Source organism: Leopardus geoffroyi, chromosome B2 (genome assembly GCF_018350155.1).
Source record: "Leopardus geoffroyi isolate Oge1 chromosome B2, O.geoffroyi_Oge1_pat1.0, whole genome shotgun sequence".
Classification (NCBI taxonomy): domain Eukaryota; kingdom Metazoa; phylum Chordata; class Mammalia; order Carnivora; family Felidae; genus Leopardus; species Leopardus geoffroyi.
In genome coordinates this window covers 110,496,856-110,517,889 of record NC_059332.1, presented here as the reverse complement: position 1 = coordinate 110,517,889, position 21,034 = coordinate 110,496,856, and the positions used below count along the sequence as shown (strand labels likewise).

At 36.0% G+C, this 21,034-nt stretch overlaps 1 long non-coding RNA gene across 5 annotated transcripts in view; it reads left to right on the top strand.

Moving 5' to 3' along the window:
- The window catches only part of LOC123608959, a 123,262-nt gene that overhangs the window by 77,655 nt on the left and 24,573 nt on the right, over positions 1-21,034 (top strand). For 2 of the 5 annotated variants that reach the window (XR_006717537.1, XR_006717536.1), the window contains exons 1-2: positions 18,789-19,042; positions 20,552-20,763. This is a non-coding gene — a long non-coding RNA (uncharacterized LOC123608959). Of the gene's footprint in view, positions 1-7,774; positions 7,874-18,788; positions 19,043-20,551; positions 20,764-21,034 lie in introns of those variants that run through there. The other 3 variants (XR_006717540.1, XR_006717538.1, XR_006717539.1) reach the window with 2 other exon arrangements.

Here is a 21,034-nt window from a genome sequence, read left to right as displayed (position 1 = left end):
GTGCTTAACCTCTCACCAGTTTGCCTCTCTTATGACCAGATAGTCCAATTATCTTGAAAAGAGTCATAGTTAGCAGTTAAAAACAGGACTAACAAAAGAGTCTAAAACAAGGAGGAAAGCATCACTTTGCAAGGTTTGTGGACTTCTAAAACACATAAACTGTGGCTGGCCATTACTGAATAAATGAACAAGAATGAGCAGTGTAAGACCATGGAGTCAAAATCTGATAGTTGTCATTTTAATAATTAACTATATGATCGGCCCAACATGTCATACTTTACTAATAAAGAACCAGTACAGAACAAAAGCAAATATTGTTTGAATGAATAGTGATTATATAAAAGGAAACCATAAAGGAATATTTTTAAAGAAAGAACATAGAAGTAGCCAATGATTTGCAAAGAGTAGTTAAAAACTCAAAATTTCAGCTGGGTACTTATAATCAAAACTGCTTAGAGAGTTAGTGTCTGATGAGTGAAACTCTCACCTAGATTATAAAGTCCCTGAAAATAAAAATTAATTGATCAATTAAAATTTTATATTACAAATACTAAACTGGTTTTGCAGACATAGATTTATTAAAAACAGATCTCTTTAACAAGTTTAAAACAAAACAAAAATTCAAAGCCATGTATTGAGAAAAAAGAAAGAAACAAAGGAAGAAACTAACATACAGAGGTCTGACTGATCCTTTCAAATTTAAAGGGGAGAGAATAACTTGTTTAGGGTATTCTGTAAATTACCCCTGAAGTAAAAAGTGAAGCTATTTTCACTAAAAGAAAAGTTGGCTATTTTGAGTGCATTATAGCAACTATGAAAGTTCTGGACAAAGTAACATGTGTGCTGAAGGGACAGGATATCAGTAACCTGGAGAAAATATAAATGAATGTGCACTGGACCTCTTTTTTGGCCTTCCTTTCTATTAACCCCACACAGACAGAAATATCAGCATTTCCAGTTGCTAGTTATCCTTTTTGAATCTTTTCCTTAATTTAAAAATGGCTATAATAATATCAAGCACAGTTGCTATGCTGATCAGCAGTGATCTGTATAGAGAGGTATGTAAAAAAACCTGGGCACAGATTAGATTATCAGTGAATACTATTATTGCTGTTATAATTAGCAGAAAAGAATTAGATTCTTTGAAAAGAAGAAATCAGATCACAGATGAAATTCGTATATAATGGTTCTATTATCAGTGAATATTATTGATGTTTTCAACAGAAAAGAATTAAATTAGATCATAGGTGAAATTCATATATATTGGGAGTTGAAAGAGTGAGGAGATGAATGGGCAGAAGATTGCAAAACACAAGATATGACAGGAATAAAAGGAGGATAGAGAAGGTGAGAGAGACAAGAATTGAGAAGCACTCTTCACATAAATAAAGATATAGAGAAGGTAAGAGGTGAGTGTTAGAAGGTTTGAGGGTCACATGATATGACTGAGATAAGACTGCAAGTTCTATCAACTGAAAAACAGGAAGAGAAAGAGGCGGTAGACATATGAGAAAGGAAGCAGGAGTCAGACATTATCTTTTTTTTTTTCAGACATTATCTTTATCAGATAATGTTTTCCTGAGTTAGTTTTATGGCTGTAAATTGTTCTTGTTACTTGAGTAATCAAATTAAAAAAAAAAAAAAAAAAAAACTCCTCACCTTAAAATATAGCTGTTGTTCTCCCAAGGATTTTAAAACACGAGCATGAAAATTCCACAAATAAAACAGTACATGAAGTCTCTTATGCTCTAGAAATTAAAATGCATTGTGATGTGAAAGAATAGAGCAAACTATTTTTGTTCCTGTAGTTATTTTATTCACACTATTTAGATCAGAAATCAGTATTGATGGTGGACATTCAAAAATTAAATGAGAATTTCCACTTCTATGTATAATAGAGAAACCAATACTGGACTTGCTCTCCTACAATAAATAAATAAAAACTGGAATAAAATATATGAAACAGTAGTCTTCAGACCTTGGCCAACAGGCAGTACAAGACTGTGATCCCTTTAAGGGAAACAATTCAGGTTAGCTTTCCAGCATTCTTGCTATCTCCCAAGAGGCCTTTTTTAGACCACAAGTTGGGAAGAAGGACCCATACATAATATGATGATTTCTCTGGTTATGAAAACAGAGACTGGAATTTGGATTGATTGAGGCAAATGTGCTGAATAATAGATCTGACCAAAATTTTCTCTCTAAAGTTCAATTTTGCCAGAATCAAGTAATCTCCCTGTAACTAATCTTTCTTTAGAACAGTAAGTATTATTATATCCATTTTCTAATATGAAAGGGAAAGAGGAAAAAGTGGTAGATTGACTGCAACCACTATCAAAATCCCAATGGCACTTTTGAAACAATAGAAAGATTTGTTCCAAAATTCAAATGGAGGGGCGCTTGGGTGGCTCAGTCGGTTAAGCGTCCGACTTCAGCTCAGGTCATGATATCACAGTCCGTGAGTTCAAGCCCTGCATCGGGCTCTGTGCTGACACCTCAGAGCCTGGAGCCTGCTTCGGATTCTGTGTCTCCCTCTCTCTCTGGCCCTCCCCGTTCATGCTCTGTCTCTCTCTGTCTCAAAAATAAATAAACATTTAAAAAAATTAAAAAAAAAACAAAATTCAAATGGAATCTCAAGGAACCCTGAGGAGCCAAAACAATTTTGAAAAAGAACAACAACATAAGATGCATACTTCCTATTTCAAAACTTACTACAAAGCTACAATAATCAAAACAGTGAGGTATTGGTGTAAAGACATACAGATAGGCCAATGAAATAGAACACAGAACTAGGAAATAGATGGTCAGATTACCTTTGACAAGGATGTCAAGATTATTCAATGGGTAAAGGATAGTCCTTTCAACAAATGGTTCTGAGAAAACTGGTTATCCACATGCCAAAAAATGAAATTTCACCTTTACTTTAGTCCATGCGCAAAAATTAAGTCAAAATTTATCAAAGACATAAAAGTAAGGGGTGCCTGGCTGTCTCAGTCAGTAGTGTATGGTACTTTTGATCTCAGGGTTGTGAGTTCAAGCCCCGTGCTGGGTGTAGAGATTATCTAAAAATAAAACCTTAAAAAAAAAAAAAAGACCTAAAAGTGAGAGCTAGGACCATAAAAAGAAGAAATAAGAGAAAAACTTCATGACACTGGTTTTGGTAATGATTTATTTGATATGGTACCAAAAGCATAGGCAACAAAAGCAAAAACAGACAAATGGACTACATCACATTTTAAAAATTTCTGTGCAAAGAACACTATCAAGAGAATAAAAAGGTAACCCATGCAATGGGAGAAAATATCTGCAAGTTATTTATCTAATAAGGAGTTTATATCCAGAACATATAAAGAACTCCCCAAACTCAACAACAATAAAAAACAAACATCTTGATTAAAAATGGGCATACGACTTAAACAGTTCTCCAAAGAAGATATACAAATGACCAATAAGCACATGAAAAGATGTTCAACAACACTAATTGTTAGGGAAATTCAAATCAAAACCACAATGAGGAATACCTCACATCCATTAATATGACTACTATTAAGACCAAAAAAAAAAAAAAAAAAAAAAAACAGAAAATAACAAGTGTTGATAAGGATGCAGAGAAATTGGGGTCCTTGTACATGTTGGCAGGTGGTAAAAATGGTGCAACCATTATGGAAACCAGTATTGAGACATGTGCACTTAGATATATCCTCAAAAAATTAAAAATAAAACTACCATATGATCCAGCAATCCCACTTCCAAAATAACTAAAAATAGGGTCTCAAAGACATATTTGCACACTCATGTTCAAAGCAGCACTACTTATAATAGCTTAGAGGTGGAAGCAATCCAAATGTCCATCAATAGATAAATGGGTAAAAAAAAAAAGTAGTATATACATAGAATGTTATTCAGCCTAAAAAAGGAAGGAAATTGTGTCATTTGGTATAACATGATGAACCTTAAAGATATTATGCTAAGTGAAATAAGCCAGTCACAAAAGACAAATCCTGTATGATTCCATTTATCTGAGGTATCTACGTCATACAAGTTTATACAAACAGTAAGTAAGATGGTCATTACCAGCGGCTGGAGAGAAAAGGAAAAGGGGAGTTGTTTTTTAGTGGATATAAAATTTCAAATTTACAGGATGAAAAAGTCCTGGAGATCTAGCTGATCTACAGCATAAATGTGCTTACCACTACTGAAGTGCACACTGAAAAATTATTAAGATGGTAAATTTTATGTTATATATTTTTTACCACAATAAAAAAATAAATTTTCCTACCCTTTACAGTAATGTGTATGCCTCCAATGCTTCCTTGAACAAGGTAAAAATGACAACAAGAAAAATTGAGTCCTGTGCCTAAGGACAGAGATAAATTTTATTTCAAACAAGGGAGAAGAAATTTATGATTACAGCGTATCAACTTTCTAACAAAGAATTAACTGTTGAAAGATGTTTTGAAACTAAATATGGAATTCATGGGAAAGAACTCTGATGCGAGAGCTTATGTTATTATCCACTTGTAAAACTATGCAACGCCATTGCTGATATTGAATGAAGAAATTCCTAAAGATAAATGCATGACAGCAGATAGTAGTCATGGGAGTGGTGGGTACTGTTTGCTTCCTCCTGTGGAAATAAGCATATCTAGTATTTCAGCAGAAATATTTTGACAGAGACTTTCCTCATGAACTTGGATCCGTTTGAAGAAAGAGGACAGATCATACTGACAAAGCGACAAAGGAGGTAGTGTATCTAGGAGAGTGTATCTCTAGAGGTAGTGTATCTCAGGAGAGTCTGAGAAGAAACCATCACTTCTACTAGATGAGGGATCTAGCATCAACACAGGAGGATAGACCAAATGGGAAAACCACATGTGCACTTAGATATATACTAATGATCTGAATTTCAAACTGTCTGCAGAATAGGACTGTTGGTGAATGGAGACTGTTGTTATTCAGAAGACCTCTTCTAAGGAGATGCATTAATGATTTTTTAATGTTTATTTTTGAGAGAGAGGGTGTAAGCAGGGCAGGGGGAAGAGAGAGGGGAACTTATAAAAACTTATAAAGCATAGGGGCGCCTGGGTGGCGCAGTCGGTTGAGCGTCCGACTTCAGCCAGGTCACGATCTCGCGGTCCGTGAGTTCGAGCCCCGCGTCGGGCTCTGGGCTGATGGCTCAGAGCCTGGAGCCTGCTTCCAATTCTGTGTCTCCCTCTCTCTCTGCCCCTCCCCTGTTCATGCTCTGTCTCTCTCTGTCCCAAAAATAAATAAACGTTGGAAAAAAAAATTTAAAAAAAAAAAAAAACTTATAAAGCACCATAAACATTTAGTGGGCACGACTATTCTAAGTGTCAGGGACGTGATGATTAACAAAAAGACATCGCTCTTTTCTTTTAGGAGCTTGAAGAAACTAACCCATATGTCAATAATTTCAATGTAATATGACAAGTGCAGGAAAGTAGACTGAAAAGGCACTTTAACCTGCCTGACATTTTAAAAAGGTGTTTTGGAATTGATCCCTGGCCTCTCACCGTGGATGAATATGACATAGCTGGTAATGCTATAGAAATGAATGCTTTGGTAATGAATGGCACTGCAGGGAGAATGTTGGAAAGGTAGGGAACTGCATGATAAATGTGGAAAATGCAAATAGTTCAACCCAAGAGTGGAGACAGGAGATTAGTATGTCGTATCTGGGCTATGGTAGACCTTAAAAGCAATGCTATTGTAATATCTTCTGCTTCCATCTGGGATTGGTATGAGAAATGTTACTTCCTTCTGCTCGGAAGGTACCACCCCCAGTTCTCCCACTGCTGCTCTGTCTCAACTGTTAGTTCTCAGTTTCAAATGGCTCCTCCCCAGAGATGTCCTGACAACGTCTAATCAAAGCAGGGCCTTCCTCCTTCTTTTTCTTCCATGAAATCTCCCCTGACGTACTTGAGCGTTTAGTCCCTCTCACTGATGGGCCCTAGAGGTACTGAATATGCTACTCTAAAAGACTTAACGTACTGCATTAACATCAGGTATCTGTTTAGTTTCTTCTAGATTGTGAACTCTTTTTTTTCCCCAAATGTTGATTCATCTATTTTGAGAGAGAGAGAGAGAGAGAGAGACCAAGCATGAGCAGGGGAGGGGCAGAGGGAGAGGGAGAAGAGAGAGAATTCCAAGCAGGCTCCACACTCCAGACTTAGCCCTCAGCACAGAGCCTGAGGCAGAGCCCGACAGAGAGCTTGATCTCACAAACGGTGAGATCATGACCTGAGCAGAAATGAAAAGTTGGACACTCAACTGACTTATCACCCAGGTGCCCCTAGATTGTGAACTCTTAAAGCAGGGTTGGTAACTTAGTCCCACAGATAAAATCCAGCCCACTGCCCATTTTTGTATGGCCAACGAGATAAGAATGGTTTTCACATTTTTAAATGGTAAGGAAAAAACTCAAAAGAAGAATATTTCATGATGTGCAGATTACATAAAATTCAAATTTCCATTTCCGCAAATAAAGTTTTATTGGAACACAACCATGCTCATTCATTTTGTACAACAGCAGAGTTGAGTAGTTGTGACAGAGACCATGTTACCCCGAAAAGCAAAAATATTTACTCTTTGGTCCCTCCCAGAAAAAGTTGATATTTTATTTTATTTTAGTGGGCAAAGTTGATATTTTATTATTTTTTAAATCCCTGTTGCTTAGTGTCTAGTAAACAGCCCCATTGGAGACGAGCTGCTGTCATCTCCATTTTATACATGAGGTTATGTTTATTTTTTTATTATTTTTTAATGTTTATTTATTTTTGAGAGAGAGAGACAGAGACAGAGACAGAGCTTGAGTGGGGGAGGGTCAGAGAGAGAGGGAGACACAGAATCCGAACAGGCCCCAGGCTCTGAGCTGTTAGCACAGAGCTGGATGCAGGGGCCTGAACTGGTGAACCGCGAGATCATGACCTGAGCTGAAGTCAGATGCTTAACTGACTGAGACACCCAGCTGCCCCTGAAACTGTCTTTAAGTCCCTTAAATATATTAAACACTTATTTTATATTGTAGCTTTAAACATTCATATGCAGGGCAGCTTTGTGAAACTGACTCTTCGTTTAATTGTTCTGCTGCAATTTGCTAAAGGTAGCTTGTTTTTCCAAGTGTGTTTTAAATATTTTTAGGAACTCCTTAAAGCTCTTTGGAACATTATCAGTGGGACTTGTTTGAGGCCTGAGTTTAAAGAGTATACCACCATAGAGGATTTGAGTTTGCTAAAATACCAAGATTTGTGTTTGCTTCTAATCCAGGACCATTTTCACATAAATTAGTAGCCTGGGTTTTTCCCAAGCATATGGGGAATATGGACTCTGGTCCCAAAGTAGATAGAAGGCTTGTTGAGAATTCTCAAATATTTTTTTTTCCTTTTACCCAGGGCTAAGACCAAGATAAGCAAGCATCCTTATTACCTCTATGTTCTGGATAAGACAGTTCATCCCCCTAAACATGTTTCCTTGGGAATACCTGGATTTGCCTCTGTGTTTCACTCCAATCTCTCAACTTGCATGTAAGCCCAAGTGTTCCTGACTTTAATAATCTACCCACTACAGTAAAACTAAACTGCCAGGGATCAACACATGCCCTCAGAACATCTGGTGACTTTAACACTGACATAGAGAGGTCATAATGTCTTACTGTTTCTGGTCTTTGTGGATTCCATCACTTTTCCTACTTATACATTTAATTTTTAAAAGTATTTTATCCAGCAGTTTAATTGATTTTTACTTTCACTTCAGGATCCAGGTGTAAGGAGAATACCACATCTGCGATCTGTTTTTCTCAGTGTATAGAGTTAAGAGCTGATGCAACCACACAGTGCAAATGCTTCTGCTCTTACAGGTATGCTGTCACTTTTGCTCACATTTCATTGGCAGAACGTCTATGGCTAAGCCTCATCTCAATGGTGTGAGAAAGTATGTTTTTTTCCAAGGAAAACACTGTAAGAACATGGAAGCTGACAGAGGTATAGTATCCTCTTAGAGAGAGGGAAGAATGAATAATTGGAAACAATAATATAATCGGCCACAACAGAGATCACATGTGTAACAGTGAATTTGGGGAATAAGATGATGTATTCCCATAAGTCATATTATGCTTGAAATATCTGTGAGACATTCAAGCACAGATGCTGAGCAAGTAACAGAATATATGGGTCAGAAGTTGAGGGAAAAATTCTTAATGGGAGATATATAGTTTAGAGTCATTAAGATTAAAAATGGTAGCTGCAATCTTCTGGAGGTAAATGAAATTTTCAGAGATAAGAGGGTAGACTTGCTGTTCGGACATTTACGTTCTCCCAATTTTTCTTAAAACACAAAGCTCTCTCGGTCTTTCATTTTCCAATTTTTTGGTGGGAACATAGAAATCAAGACACATTTCTCAGTTATAAGAAAAATAACAGTCCATGAGTGATAAGTGACAACCAAAGTTTAGACTCAGTATGTTAAGAATACCAAAGGCAGTCGTTGGTACAAGAGATAATTTTGTCCAAATGCACAGCCAGCACACTGTTCCAGGTGGAAATATTAGTTTAGGTTGTCCAGACTGTCCAGCTTTTCAAGAAAAACTGAAAATAGATTTTATGTGTAATCCCCCAATTTTTAAATTGGATACATTTATTTCAAGATATTTCAAAGGTCAAATTATTGTTGTTATTATTACTATTATTATTATTAAGTTTTTAATTTTAATTCCAGTGTAGTCAACATACAGTGTTATATTAATTTTAGGTGTACAGTATAGTGATTCAGTAATTCTATACATTACTCAGTTCTCGTTATGATAAGTGTACTCATTAATCCCAGTCACCTATTTCACCCATTCTGGTAACCATCAGTTTATTCTCTACAGTTGAAAGTCTGTTTCTTGGTATCTCTCTCTCTCTCTTTCTCTCTCTGTCTCTCTCTCTCTTTTGTCTTTGTTCATTTGTTTCTGAAATTCCACATATGAGTGAAATCATACAGTATTTGTCTTTCTCTAACTGACTTATTTTGCTTAGCGTTATGTTCTCTAGCTCCATCCATGTCATTGAAAACGGTGATTTCATTTGTTTTTATGGCACCTAGTATGTCCTGGATAGTGAATATTAAAAATGAACATGACATAGTCTCTGCTGCCTAGAAATTCAAAGCCAGTTAAGGAATTTTCTTCCATTATTCCTAATCTCATTGAGTATGTTATTAAGGCAAGACCTTTCTCTATCATGGGCCAGTCTGGGCACTGTCTCAACAAACACATCATAAAACTGATTTGGTGTTTGGATTCAGTGTGAGTTAATAAACCAAATTTTCAAACAAGAAAATTCAAGGCCTGAGTGGAGTTGGATTTAGTAACTGATTTTGAATTACTAATAGATTTTTTTTTCATTGTCTATTAACATGAGCATATGCTTCATGATTCTAAAGGACAGCTTAGGAAAACAGTTAAAGACTAAAAGCAAGAAATAAAGCAAACAGTAGAGATAGGAAAGATCTTATTTCATTCCAGCAGAGCCACAATAGATAAATGACTGCAAGAACAGGATTAGTGGGAACAACCTGCAACCTGGGTATGGATCCAAGAAGAGAATTCTATAAACTTAGAGTAAGGGATACAGAGAGGAAGGTCAAAGCCAAGTCAGCAAATATTAGACTGGCTAGACCATCTCTTATGGAAAGATAATTAAGGAAATTTAAGGCCTATGAAAAGATTCTGAAGGACAAGAGAAAGAAAACATAAACCGGAATCTCAGAAAAAGGACAAGCTTGTGAATTTTGTTACTAAAGAAGGAGAAAAACATTTTAGAAAACTCCTTGGAGTTCTTGATCTTAGGCTAATGGTTCTATTTATGAGGTACTACCAACATCAAAGTTATAGAATAATGAACATTTATGTATTAAAAAGCACAGCATCAAAGTATATGTAAGTTTATAAAAGCATATAAAATCTATTAGAAACGTGAAGAAATTGAGAAAAATAACCCATAATTTTACATATAAGATTTTAATAATTCTCATGCTTTGGCAGCTCAAAAGGATTTATTTTTTTAATTCAGAAAATTTTGGAGAACCTAATTAATGAGGTTGAGTTTAGATAAATAGATATCATAGGAAATACATCCTTTTCAAGAATGCTTGAAACAAAACTAATCAACTTCTAGGTCCCAAAACTTCAATTATGCCAGAGTAGAAATAATAAAAGCCATATTCTCTGATTGCAATGTAATAAAAAGATGATTTAATGACAATAACTTAAAACAAAAAAAGGCTCACCCTTGTAGAAAATGGAAAACATGTCCTAAAAAAGCTGTTGGGTTAATAGAGAACCAAAGCTACCAGTAAAAAATTTTTAAATGTTTAAAAATAAGAACTTTTTCTATTAAAATGTGTAAGATATGGCAAAGCTGTATGTAGGCAAACTCATAACTTTTTTTAAATTTTATTTTGAGAGAGAGAGAGAGAGAGAACAAGCAGGAGAGTGAGAGAGAATTCCAAGCAGGCTCCACACTGTTGGAGCCCAACATGGGGCTCACACTCACAAACCATGAGATCATGATCTGAGCTGAAATAGAGTTGGATGCTTAACTGACTGAGCCACCAATGCACCCCACTCATAACTTTTTATACATAAATTATTATTAATACAGAAGTGCCTAGGTAGCTCAGTCAGTTAAGCATCTGATTCCTGATTACGGCTCAGGTCATGTTCCCAGAGTTGTGGGATCAAGCCCTGTGTGGGACTTCATGCTGGTTGTGGAGCCTGCTTAAGAGTCTCTCTCTCTCTCCCTTTTCCTCCTCTCCCCTCTCAAAAATAAATAAATAAATAAATAAATAAATAAATATTAATAGAGAAAAATGAAAAGAACAAGCACCTTAACAAAATGAAACATAAGATGTTAGAGCAATGAAAATAATAAAAGTAAAGCTAGAAACTGAAATAAAAAGGCAGTTTTATCTATAAAAGCAAAAACTTGTTCTTTAGGGGAACAAATTATTTGAAAGGATGTCTCTATAACCCCTTATTCTAGTTCAGGAATTAGTGGAAAAGAAATATGAATACATTTCTGGAAAAGTTACCGAGGCTACCTTTGGTCTCAAATTATTTCCTGGGTGCTCAATGGTAATGTTGATTTAGAGTCCAGAGGTGGCCCTAGGTTAGAAATCCAAAAAAAGCACACACTTTCTGGCAAGTACACGGTTTCACTATAACCTGGAGTCTATTTGCTTTTCCTCTTTCAGAGTTTTTATCCCATGAACACTAACGTGAACAACTGGTAATTCTCCCAGTATGCTTATAAATGATTTTTCTTAAACCCAACCCAAGCACCATTTTCTGTGTTTAGCATAAGTAGATCAATCTATTTATCTTTTTGGATCTCCAAGAACAAGCAAGAATCAGTATCCTTCTCACTGATAAGTTCCTACACCTCTAGTTTATTGCTCTGGTGGCCCTCTGCTGCCCCCTCTTGGTTCTAGGGAATACTCTCTCAGGCAGTGGTTGCAAGTGACTTAAAGCCTCAGAATAAAAAACCCTCCAAGTTTCAGAAATACCTGTGTAAACCCACACACAGTTAATGAGTCTTTGCTTTTAGTAGTATAATAAAATTACAAATGTTTTTTATTACTCACCATCTTCACATATAACTAAGGTAATTTGCCAACTGTAAAAGCACAATATTTATTTTACCAAGTAGTTTCAGAAATTTGGGGCACCTGGGTGACTCAGTAGGTTAAGCATCCAACTTCAGCTGAGGGCATGATCTCATGGTTTGTAGGTTTGAGCCCCACATTGGGCTTCACACTGACAGTGCAGAGCCTGCTTGGAATTCTCTCTCTCCCTCTCTCTCTGCCCCTTCCCCACTTGTGTGTGCTTTCTCTCTCTCTGTCTCTCTCTCTCTCTGTCTCTCTCTCTCTCTCTTTTTCTCTCTGAAAATAATAAATAAATAAACTTAAAAAAAAGAAATTAACTTTGACTGAAAGCTTTCTAGATTAACTTTAGTATTCCAGGTTAAAACAGTCAAGTCATGAACATAATGAATTTGACCAATAATTCAGTGATTGTCTACATTTCTGAGTCATGGAGAGCTTTGGAATCAGATGAAGACTACAGCCCAAAGGAATCTACCAGGACTCTGTGATGTAGTTCCATGACCCATTTTTGAGAAAGACTTGTTGCACCAACCTGGGAAAGTACACTCTTGCCCCAAGCCACCATAGCCCTTCTCATGGCCTACATAAACAACTGATTGATGCCACAGCATAAAGGCCCCACTCAACTCTAAAGGGTCATTGTGACTCCAGAGCTTCCCCATGAAGTCAGCTAGGGTCGCAGGTAGGCCCTCTTCACAGTATAACTTCTTCCCCTGCCCATTCCTACTTCCTCCCCATCTCTGTTGCAGGTATTGATCCCAAGGGCACTGCTTAATAAATATCCTCATACTAAACTTCACCTCAGAGTCTTCTTCCTGGGGAACCCAACATGTCACAACTATACACAGGTCTGCATAAAGGAGAATTTCCCCCTTCTCAGGGGAATTATTCAAAAGCTACAAGAAGCCTTTATCAGTTCACAAACCATTTTGGGGGAACTTGGAAACATGTATAACTCCCAGACTCCACTTTATATCAAACACTGACAAAAGAAGAGAACATTCATTGGAAACAAAAAGGAGGCAGTGGAAACAAGTATCTGTAGGGAGAAATCTCAAGAGCAGGGAATCAGTGAAAATAGATCTCAAAAAGCATCAACAAAAATATACGTCCTGAAAATTAGGGTACATCTTGAGGTCAAAAGTAATATTCCAAGTTTATGATACTTGGTGCAAGGACTACATGCAGTTGACACATCTTTCTTCCTTAGAAGAGGTAGGGCTATAAAAAGAATTATGCAGAAATGTCATATTTGCAGGAAACAGCATGACTCTGTAACAGAAAAAGAGAAAGCCTTTGCTTTATGAAAACTAGCTACCCTAGAACCCTACTTTGTCTTCTTCTCCCAAAAGGAACCTCTTACAAATGACGAGTCCAAGAAAACATAACTCATTCAATGATGAGTAATATTTTAAAAGGACAGAATTGATTTTTTTTAAACAGCATTTTTTAAAAGTCTCTTCCCCCTTCCACTCTTTAAAAAAATATTTATTGATTCCTTTCACTTCCTTTGCCTTCAAGCAACCAAGGCCAATGAAACCTATAAGGTCAAGGAGACTGTTGAGGCTGTTGGAAGTGGGCAGAGCAGAGAAAGCAAACCAACTGGGTCAATAGTTTGATTACATACAGAAGGAATAAGCAAATAAGTAAATAAATCGAAAATAATCGAACCAGAATCTTCACTATTAGGAAAAGGAGTTCCAAATATGGAAAAGCCAAATGCCAAAATCAACCCTGTAGTATTGAATTGTAATTGGAGTTATCACTTTGAATGCATAGTATTTAATGTATAGATGTAGATCTAGAAATAGATATAAATGTTTGCATGTAAGCATATATGGATGATTAGATGGATGGATGGATAGATAGAAAGATAGACAGACAGACAGACAGATGGATGTATATTTCCTCTGCCTGATGAGAAAGCCTAAAAGCCATTGCATCCCAGAAGCATCAAATAGACCTAGTGCTCAGATTTTGGTTTCTATATAGCATTTTCCACTATATAAAATGAGAACTCCTTGGGGGAAATAAAAGAACAACACGAACCTAGAGATCTTGTGTCAGAAAGGAAGGAAGAGCTGAAAAAAAAAATGATGAGGGATGTCATAGGATTCAGCTTTGGGAAAGGGAGATCTCATTTGCCAAATAGAATTGTCCCCCCTTATCTATGGGAATACATTCTAAAGTCCTCAATGGATGCTGAAGCTGTAGATAGTACAGAACTTATATATACTATGTTTTTTTCCTATACATGCATACCTATGATAAAGTTCAATTTATAAGTTAGGCACAGTGAGAGATTAACAACGATAATAATACAAATAGAGTAATTATAACAATATACTGTAATATAAGTTAAGTAAATGTGGGCTCTCTCTCTCTCTCAAAATATCTTATTGTGATGTAGTCACACTTCTTGTGATGGTGTGAGAAGATAAAATGTCTATGTGATAACATGAAGCCTTAGGTTACTATTAATCTTCTGGCATACATCAAAAGGAGGATCATCTGCTTAGACAGTAGTTGACCACAGGTAACTGAAACAGCAGAAAGCTAAAGCATGGATAAAGGGGGATTATTATATATATAGCAAATTGAACATCAAAATAAACAATTATAGCAGTGGTTTATCAACCCATTAAATAAGTAGGATTCTATGAGTGTATGTGTTTTTATATAAATAAATAAATAAATAAATAAATAAATAAGAGCGGGGAGCTATTACTTCCAACAGAAGTCAAATAAAATGTAGAAAGAATGGTGAAATTAGAAAATCACAATTTGGCATTCAGCAGAGTAAGAACATATTAAGGTAATAACCTTCAGTGGATGCTGAAGTGAATGGGTAAAGAATTATTGAGGAATAGGATAATTACATAATCTCAAAATATCTCCCTTCAAAATACTTACTTATTACAAAGAGAGAACTAGAAACTTCACAATGGAGAAACTTGGCAAATACCACTTAAACAAGTGATAAAAGTCACTATCACCAATAATGGGACAAATTGATGACGTATGCTCACTGATATGGCACAATGAGGAAAACACAGCTTCACTTCTGTAATATTGCTGACTTAAATGCATAAGGTTAATATAATCATAAGGAAACATCAGACAAATCCAGACATGAAAGGCATTATACAGATTAACTGGCCTGCGTTCTTCAAAAAATAAGAGGGTCATGAAAAAAAAGGAAAGATGAGGAAATCTGAGGTTCCAGATTTCAGGATAATAAACAGACATGACAACTAAATGCAACATGTAATCCTTCATTGGATCCTGGGACATGGATTATATTTTTTAATCCATTTATCTAATTTTAGTAATTAGGTAGATAGGTAGGTACATAGGTAGGTAGGTAAATAGGTAGATATAGGTAGGTAGGTATGTAGATAGGTAGATAATAGATGGATAGATAGATAGATGGATAGATTAGCAAATGGAGTAAATGTTAACATTTGGAAGACCTAGGTGCAAAATATGTATTTATATGTAGAATTCTTTATGATGCAGGCAGGCTCAGTCCAAGGTCCCAGAGAGGGTCCCACAGGACCAGCTAAGAGGGTCCTTGGCTTTGCTCAGGATAGAAATTAAATGCAAGCTGAGTGGAAGTGAGACCAGAGTTTATTGAAGACATGGAGTGCAGATACAGACAGAGCATCTGGGAGACTCAGAAAGGAAAGGAGAGAGAGAGTTTCATCTTTGCTTGGGGTCTGAGGTTTTTGTTTTTGTTTTTGTTTTTGTTTTTGTTTTTGTTTTGAGGATGGTGGTCTGGTGTACCTGTCCTCTCAGGCATCCAGGAACTGGTCAAAACAAGGATGAGTGCCCGGGCGTCCTTCACAAGTCACTTATGTCCTGAAGCCAGGGATCTTGGCCTCAAAGTGTCTGGAGTCAGTAGTCTTGGAAAATGAACATGACAACCCCTTTTGGTCACTGCTTAGATGTTATCTATTGTGCTGGATGACTCCAAAGAAATCATTAACTCTGACCTTTACAAGGAGAACACTCATTAAGGCGTGTATGTGTACAGTAGGGGTGCAGTTGCGAGCAAGAATAGAAGCAGGAAAAGGAGCAAAAAAAAAAGCATTTTTTTCCATGGGGTCCCTCCAGTTTCCCTGCCTCATCTATACTATTCTTATAAGTTTTCTGTAAAATTTGAATTATTTCAACTAAGAAGTTTACAAATGTTGTGCTTTTAAAAAGCAAAACATACAAGAAAAATGTCATGGCACACATTAAAACTGTGATCAAACATTCTGCCAAGAATTAAAAACTTTTTAAAACAAGTCTCTCTAACTAGACCATAGAGCAGAAATACCAGAATTCTGGGAAGAAATGGTAATACAAGGGAATAAAATATGAGAGGAAAAACAAGAAGTAACAAATATATATATAAGCTTGCAAAAAGTGAATTTGAAAAATGAAATTGAAAGAATTTCAATGAAATTTAGATACTGCTGAAGCATGAAAAACAAAACTAAAAAACCAACCAGCGAAAGAGAAATAAAGTTAAAATTGGTAAAGACATAATTATAGATATAGAAGATGAAGAGGGTGAGATCAAGCAACTATGTTTGGAACCTTCAAAGAAAAAGCTAAAATAATGAAATAGAACCAACAATTAATCACATAATTTGTAAAAATGGTGTATGGAGTGAATATAGTAATTATTTAATTGAGACTGAGTTTAGGGGCACTAAGATGACTGAAGGACTTTTCATTATGTGAAATTTGGCCCAAAATGATGAAACCAGATTCCAGATTTCCTTCATTTCCACAGGAAGAAGTAGCATCACGAGTTAAAAGCAATAGCGGTAGACAAAAATAAAGTGCTTTAGTTCTAAGTTTATATGTTCAATCTATCAGTTACATTTTTATGTGTGTTTATGAATATATTATCTCTATAAGAAAAGCCATAAAGTGGCACCAGAGATTGCTTCTGGGGAAATAAATTTTGGGGGGATTTGGAGGACAAAATTGGCTTAATTTTGGTGACCAACGAAAAAGAGAAGAGTAAAGGCAAGATGTAGGGCAATCTCCAAATGTTATACTGAATTAAATCATACTACTAAAGCACACTCATTGTTAATTCATGGTATGGAAGACATCAGCAGAGGCAGTTAAGTATTCAATCCTCAAGCACTCTTCAATCTGTTGAGAATTTCTTTCACAACCCCTCTGGTCAGAAACCTAAACTTCAACTTCTGTTTTATAACATTGCCTTTGTTATTTCTGCTGTTAACTAGCCATCTCTGCTCTCTTCTAGCTTTGACTTGGAAATGTGTTAACCAACCACTCCTTTGTTATTTAATTTCTTTCAAGTTTGCTATGTATGCTTCCCTTGGATCCTACCTTCTGTATTCTAATTACATACTACTGATTTTATCCTGAATCTTATTTATTCCAGAGAATGGAATATTTTTATTGCTGATACCTGGAGAATGATGCTACTTAGACAAATTAATTTGTTCTAATATTTTTAACCCAACTCCCTCCCCCAAATAAATACTTTAGGATGACTATTCCACTTATAAAGTAAGATTTTAATTGTCCTTTGGGAAATAAATTCAGTGTATTGATTCTTTCTTAGAACTCTTATTTATATCCCATGTAATAGATTAAGCCAGTTTTCCCATTTTGTCTCATTTTATTCTCAGTGGAAATATAAACCACCTAGTTACCACGTTCTGAAAAAGAGTGTATTTTAACAGTGTTTCCCCAAGCATAATCTATGAGATGTGATATATGGTAATTGTTTTGTTTTGTTTCAGGAGACAGAAAGTCCTGAGGTCATATAAATTTGAGAAACCCTAGCTTAATAGGTTTATCACAGGATTTCTCAAAGCTTTTTAAAAAGCAACGTGTGCTGTGAATCTCTAATAAGGAAAACACCTATTTGAAAAAGATCTCTTTACTTTGGCTTACCTTTACTTCAGAATTCTCCTTTCTTAACAGGGCTGAATAAAATCTTGCCATAACAATTCCTCACAGAATATATTTTCCAAAAATTAAATCATATTTATTCTTTGCAGCTGTCCATATTCTAAGAGTTGCTGGGAATAATTCTCAGTTAAGATGTAAAATTGGCCTCTGATTTCTAAGGCACAATCCTACATCTTTTAACAAATACATGTGAACTAAACATGTGAAATTATTTTATTGGATTTAGTTTCTGTTTGTATTTATTTCTTCACGCTAGCTTTTAGGTATTTGATAAAGGCATTTTTTGTTTACCTCAGATAATTATTTAAAAGTGTATAGGGGCGCCTGGGTGGCGCAGTCGGTTAAGCGTCCGACTTCAGCCAGGTCACGATCTCGCGGTCCGTGAGTTCGAGCCCCGCATCAGGCTCTGGGCTGATGGCTCAGAGCCTGGAGCCTGTTTCTGTGTCTCCCTCTCTCTCTGCCCCTCCCCTGTTCATGCTCTGTCTCTCTCTGTCCCAAAAATAAATAAACGTTGAAAAAAAAAAATTAAAAAAAAAATAAATAAATAAAAGTGTATGAATCTGTTTGCTGCAGAAATGTCTTGTGGAAACATGTGAAGGCACAAGGAAATGCATTAATTCATTCAATAATTGTTTACAGAACCCGTGCTCAGCATAGGGCACTAGGCTGATGATGGTACTAAGACTACTAGGAGGTTGAGGTGTGTTTCAGAGAGAAGAACAAGCATAAGTTAAGGTCCTAGATAGGAAAGAGTTCAATGTCTCAAAAGGAATAAAAACTATTACCGAAAGGGGGAGTGTGGTGGTTCTGGGTGGCAGAGGGCAGGGGCTGTTAAAGAGAAGTTGTGACTGACGGTACTGCCCGTGTCAATCATTTGTTTAAATCCTACATATTTAGAATTTACCTCGGCCTAGCAATATGCAGTAGATCTTTTTATTTTTAAATCATAAATGACTGGAAACTCCTTGAATACAGAGACAATCTCTTAATCATTTTTAATTCCTCCAATTACTGGCACATCTAAATCACAACCAGTGAGCACTCACAACATTGTCTAAGACATATCCTCAGTCATCTAAGCACCTACTGTTCTTAGTATTAATGTATATCTGTGAGCAGAGGTCATTTACAATTATGAATTCCAATAATTTATGAACAGGTAAGTAGTTACCAACCTGAGGTTCTGCCACTTACTAGCTGGGTAACTGTAGGCTGAAGGGGCGGACCTACGCCAAGCCGACCACGCCTCCTCCCCTTGAGTAACAGGACTCCAACCCTTCCCCAGCCAACCGGCCAAGGCCACGACCCTTCCCCAGCCAATCGGCTGAGGCCACAGCCATTACCTCACCAACTGCCCCTAGACCCCAATAAAACCTTTGTGCTTTTGAAACTCGCTCTCTTTCCCTGGTACCTCACCGCTGCGTTGGTACAGGTAGGGGATTGAGCTCCAGCTAGCTCAAATAAAGGCTCTTTTGCTTTTATATCGGACTCGGCTCCCTGGCAGTATTTGGGGATCACGAATTCTGGGCATAACATAGGCAAGTCACATGATTTCTCCAGGATTCAGATTTCTCATCTGTAAAATAGAATACTAAATAATATTCTCCTTATGGAGTTGTGATAAGGACGAAATAAATTAATACATGTAAATACTTATAATAACAGCTTGCATACAGTACAGGTATTGGCTTAGTATTTATTATTATTAACGATGGTTATGATGATGATGTTAAGAGTCATGTAGCAACTAGGTGATTACTTTTCCTATCCTGGAATAAATTTCTGTGCCTTCAAATTGAATATGAAATCAACGGACTAACTTGGAAAATGGGTAAATAGTCAACTAAAATATTCTCGTTGACTTTTACTTTTGAAATGGAATTCATGCAAAAGCGTCAGATCTCTTAAATTGATACTCATGTTTTTTAAAGTGAATATGTATTACAAAAAAATCAGTCATCACTGGACAAAAAAATTGCCTCTAATAATTCAAATACTGCCTAGATAGAGTATTAAGAAGAAAACAAATCTGGTAGTAATTTAAAACCATGATTTATGTCAAAACTGTAAGATTTTTAAAGTGCATCTATTCTAGAGTGCTCCATTACCTTGCCTTGGGAAGGACTAAACCTTACTACTGCAGAGACAATATACACAATCTCTTTTAAACTGTAAAGCTATTTTGTACTTCATATATTTCTCCTCTACCCCAGGATATAATCAATAACCTTATAAAATAAGTCAGTATTCTTAATCTTAAACATTCTGACCTGAGTCCCAAGTGCTTTAGTGTGTAGTTTCAAGATAAAATTTAAACATCTATATAGAATCAAATGCTTATTTGGAACTGAAATACTAATTTAAACATAAATATATACAGAATCAATAACCTATTTTTAGAAGAGTCAGCTGCTCTACATTCTCAGACAAAACATTGGTTTTATTTATATAAAAGCAACCATATTTATTGGTTCGCATAAATAACGCCTACACAAATCTCTCAAGACTTTCAATGCCTGCTTTTTATGAAACCTACATTCTGGCTTCAAATACAAAAGGAAGGTCAAGCTGTGAAAGTCACTAGGATTTATGACGTTGTTCCACTACTAGGGCCTCCACAAGAGGGTATTATTGAAGAAGCACTGAAGAGCTCTTAAAGAATCAAAAATCAATCCATTTGCAGCTAACGTTGGCTGTAGGCATTTTTGGAAAAGGGAGTAATTTCACTGGAAAAATCTTATTTTTACTTGTAAGTAAATGCCAAATTAAAAATCCTCTGGCAGTTTTAGGAATAACAAATGACAAAGAGATGTGCCTGTAATGAGGGAATTATTTGCAATCACGCTACAGGTGAGGTATTTTATTTTTTATTCACTTACATAATATTCACAATCAAGCTTCATCCTTTCAGTTCAACTTATTTTCCTGCTTCTTTCCTCAGTGACTGAAAGCATCTCATGGATTTTGTTGTTAAAAGCAATCACACTTTCTGCAAGACTTGCTTCCTTCTCCACATCTCTTTAATTCCAATTTTCTACATCAGGTCTGATACCATCTGGAATAGAGGATGAATTGAACGCTGTGAACCTTTAAATTAGCTTGATATTTCTAAAAACTAAGAGGAAAAGTTTTTACATTCTTCAAGGTTGCAAGGTATGTTTTAGCTAGAATTCATAGCATGTCGTATTTCTGGCTTTCTAAATGCTACAATTTGTAACAACTTGTATTTCTGGCTTTCTAAATTAAATTCTAATGTAAGTCATAGATTCAAGTTTTGTTTCCAGGATAGTGACTTATTCTACCTACTCATGTATAAAAGAGATCAAATGTTTTCAGGTCCCATTCATTAGACGTGGGAAGTTTAGTTAAGATATTTTATCATAATGTACCACATTTATTTCTATCACAGAAGAAGATCAAAATA